Source organism: Bos indicus, chromosome 1 (genome assembly GCF_029378745.1).
Source record: "Bos indicus isolate NIAB-ARS_2022 breed Sahiwal x Tharparkar chromosome 1, NIAB-ARS_B.indTharparkar_mat_pri_1.0, whole genome shotgun sequence".
NCBI lineage: Eukaryota > Metazoa > Chordata > Mammalia > Artiodactyla > Bovidae > Bos > Bos indicus.
The window spans coordinates 20,300,057-20,304,843 of NC_091760.1; positions in this window are offsets into that span (position 1 = coordinate 20,300,057).

Consider the following 4,787-nt stretch of genomic DNA (forward strand, 5'->3'; position numbering starts at 1 on the left):
AATTCCATGTATGGCTCACCCTGGACTTCTATTGGCTAACATTGCTCCAGATGGACAGAGGGAAAGGACAGACCTGAGTCCTGATGGCTTTATTTACATGCCTCTTGTGTTTCTCAGTGTCTGTGTGCCCTGCGTGGGCTCTCTTTCCTTGTCAGTCCAGTTCTTAGGCAGCTAGTTCTTTTGAGAAGAACATGAAGAATCAAAGATCAATAGGCTGACTTTTCCATCACATGGTACAGCAGAAGCACCCAGGATGCATTCATTCATTCATTCATTTAATCTTGAATTTAATTAAAATGGAGAAATTTGGTAAGTTCATATTTTGAAAATTCACTCTAATGAATTCTGTAAAAGGAATGATACTATGATTGGATTTTGTTCTGTCCTGTGTCCAAGTCACTTAGAATATCTATAGAAGCGTATTTACCTGCGTTTCTTATCTCCCTTATGAAGGTCTAGATGCTTTGACATCACAAAATGTGTTTTGCATACCTTGCTTTGTAACTAACAGTTGCAACAGCTATCGTTGTTTAGTATTACAGGTAAAATAAGTTATACAATGAGTCTGTTACTTTATCTCCTGACCACAATGATAATTGGAACCTAAAATGCTGTATAATTAATTTGATGTTGATGATATATGCATTTTAAAAAATGTGGCTTAAGATATATTGATTGTCTTTGTGCAAAAACATCTTGTTTTCAAATTATCCTTTTGGAGAGGCTAAATTCTTCCCAGATTGAATTTTGGCTGATGAAGAAACACTATTCCTAAAATACAGTCTCCACTCACTTTTGTCATCTCAGCAACAAACTAAAAATCGTTACAGGAGCAAGCTGACACGCTCTGAAGTAGGAGAAGAACAATAGAAGTGGAACAATCATCTCATGAACCTGGCAGGTCGGGGAGTGAAAGCTCAGCAGGGCAATGGTGCAGGTTGAAGCGGGAAACAGCCACACAGCACAGTGGACACGCAGCAGGCTGCCGGCCCTGCAAACCCCCAGACTCTGAACAGCCTCCCCCAGCGCAGAAGGGAGTCCTGGGGGAAGGGCTGGGATCAAAGAGAAGCAGGCGACACAGCCAGAGCAGTGTCTGCTCTTTGAGCAAAGATAATGGAATCCTCTCTGGGGTGAAGAGAATGAACACACAGAGAGATTTAAAAACATAACAAACCAGAGCTGATTGGATTCCTTTATTCCATACCTCGAACTAGTCAGGCTTGTCCTCAGTTCCAAATCTCTCTATATTGACTTACAGGGTTAGAAAAATAAGTAAAAGGGTATCCCGTTGAGGGTTTTTGCAAACTGTGGATTGCACCTCCTTAGTGTGTGAAACCAGTGGGTGGAGATTTGCCTGTAAAAAATGAAATAGAATGGAATGGGAAGTGGAAGGACTTGCAAGTACTAAGGATAAATATTGCTCTGTGACATTTTTGTCACGTGTGCTCATGTGTATTCATGTACACGTATGTGTTTGGTATCAGCAAGACATATTTCTTATTGTGGGTCTCAGTCAAACTGCAAAACTCAGTGAAAACTGATCTAGTCTGTCCCATTGCCTCACTGTTGAGGAATACTAAAATCAATTCTAGAAAATGAAGCCTTCAGGGATAGAGGTTTCATGAAGCTCCCTGACTAATCCTCAGTCAGGGTACTCTTGCATTCCATAAAGGTAGGGAATGTCAGACTCCACCCAGCACCTCAACAAAAGCTGTCAAGTCTTCAGGAAAGAGCTCTAGGATCTGGCATTTCATTCTGATGAGGCTAATGCTCTTTGTCAGAAACTGTGGGCAACCTCCCTTTTAAGCCCCCAATTAAGAAGGAATGAAAAAAAATGGTAATAACATGCATCAAATGTGAGCCTGCTTCGTGGCCACTCTTCATTAGAGAACCTGCAAACTGTGAACTCTATTTAAGGAAAGTTTAGGATGGTTTGAGGGGAAATGAAACAGACCCCTTTGTCTTTACTCCCAACTTTGCCCTCAACATACTTATCTCACCTTGATTTATGTCTTGAAATGTTCATCAAATTTAGCCTGCAATTTGCTTTAAGATTTAAAAGTTGACAAGGATGAATAAAGGACCAGACAGAGAAAAGAGCAGATGCTAAGAGATTCTAGCAGAATGTGAGGATATTCTCCCATCCACTCTAGAAAATCACCAGTGACAAAGTGACCAGATTGATTTCCAAGTCTCAAGGAATCAGAAATAAAACTCAGCATCGACTGATGAAGCACGGCTGTGCTAAAGCCTAAACGACAAGGCTGTGTTATTTCCATAAAGCATCCAAGAGAATGAAAGGGGCGAGAACTGGGTGGAAAACGATTCGCTGAAAGATGTCCTGAGTAAAGTCGCGTAGCAATAAAAAGGTGGATCTCTTCCCACCCAGAGGCAAAAGAAGGTACTAAAGGTTTTCCAATGGTGTGGTCATGAAAAACCCCATTTAAAGATGAGCAAACTTCTTTATCGCCTCAGAAATCAGAGTAAAGCATCTGAAACCTAAGCTGTAGGAAATCCCGCTGCTCAAATGAACGATCCACTGTGACACTGAAACAGCGCTCACTTTCAGAGCAGGAGGCTGCCTGGCTTCACCCTCCCAGGCATTCAGTTCCGTGAAACAGACATTCCCTCAGCTGTATCAGAGACACGGATATTAGCTGTAATTATGGCCTGCTAATCTGGTGCACCCGTAGTCAAACAAACAGAATCAGCACCTTATCATTAGGATGGCCACGCAGTCTCTCTCTCTCTCACTGGTCTGGGAGACAGAAGACTTTTGAAGAGTTGACTGGCTCTTTCCAGCTTTGCCTCTATCTAATCTTCGAGGAGCTCAGTTTCTCCAAATGAAGAAATGTGTGCCACCCTCCCATCTCACAGAGTTGCTGGGAAAAACACAATAAAGGCAGTGTTTAAACATGTCATAACTGGGCACTGAATTGCTGTGCATGAATGTGTCCCATTCCACCTCCTCCCTCCCATGTGCCCTGGGAAACTGGCATGGAATGGGGCACATTCTCTGCTTTTCTGTGCTTGCTTTTCCCAGGCCTTCTCTCCTTTCGGTTAAGCAAGTCTGAAGCCTTGGGAACATGCTGTCATATTTTAGATGCAGAGGAGTATTTAAAGTTAAGTGATTGGTTTCTTGAAGAGTCCCTAATTCTTAATCAGAAAAATGAATCTCTAACAGTGGGAATTTCCAGTTAGCTGGAAGCTGGATGGAGAAAATGAAAGTGAAGGGAAGCCGGATATTAGAGATAACTTTGAGGAAAGGTCTTGTCAATAGTTCCTTGAGATCTTACCATAACAGGCAGACTTAACCTCATTTGTGAGCCCTTCCTCTGCACTTGTCTTTTTCCTTCTTCCCTCCCTACTGTTAACACGCCTTCCTTCCTTTTTTGAAATACAGTGTTTTTTTAGAGCAGTTTTAGATTTACAACAAAACTGAGGGCAAGGTACAGAGATTTCCCATGTATTCCCTGCCACTACACATGCATAGTTCCTGTTAATTTTTTTTTTTTTTAAACCAAAGATGATCCTGTATTGACACATAATGATCACTCAAGTCCACAGTTTACCTTAGGATTCATCCTTGGTATTATATATCTATAGGTTTGGACAAATGTATAATGGCATATATTAATCATTAAAATGTCATACAGAGTATTTTCATTGCCTAAAATACTCTGTCCTCTGTCTTTTCATCTGTCTCCTACCGTTTCCTCTGGCAACCACTGATCTTCTTATTGCCCCCATTTTTGCTCTTTCAAGAATGTCCTGTAGTTGGAAGAATGCCCTGTAGTTTTACAATTTTGTGTTTTAAATTTCAGATTGATTGCTTTCACTTAGTAATATGTATTGAAGTTTCCTCCATGTCTTTTCATGGATTGATAGCTCATTTCTTTTTTTAGCACTAAATAATATCCCATCGCTTCTCTGGTAGCTCAGCTGGTAAAGAATCCACCTGCAATAAAGGAGACCCCGATTTGATTCCTGGGTCAGGAAGATCCTCTGGAGAAGGGAATCCAGTACTCATGGGATTCCCTGCTGGCACAGACAGTAAAGAATCTCCTGAAATGTGGGAGACCTGGGTTTTATCCCTGGGTTGGGAAGATCCCCTGGAGGAGGGCATGGCAACCCACTCCAGTATTCGTGCCTAGAAAATTCCATGGACAGAGGAGCCTGGCAGGCTATAGTCCATGGACTCCAAAGAGTGGAACATGACGGAACAACTAACACTTTCACCTTCATTCATGAATGTAGAATATCTTTTCATTTACTTAGTTCTTTGATTTTGTTTATCAGAGTTTTGTAGTTTTCCTCAATCGTCTTGTACATATTTTGTTAGATTTGTTTTAATACTTAAGTGTTTCATTTTTGGAGGGTATTAGTATAAATGATATTATGTTTTTAATTTCAAATTCCACTTGTTCATTCTTGGTTTGTAGGAAATTGATTGACTCTTGTATATTAATCCCTTATCCTGCACTTTCCTCCATTTTTTAATCAATTATTTATAAACGTCTACCTTGTGCTAGCACAGTCTGTACTCCAGAAGCTCAGAGTTTAGTGAGCAAGGTAGATAAATAAGTATAAAAGTTAAAAACATGTGTGATTAGTCCAGTGTCATTTCATGGGTTTTACAATTAGCTACTGACATTTGATCTTCTGGGAAGATGACACAGCAGGAGATGAAATATGTGTTTCTTATGTGATATCTTCCTGTATGTGCTCTTGAAGGACTGTTGAACTTCCCACACTTTCTAAGTATTCTGTGTATATGTTTTTTTCTC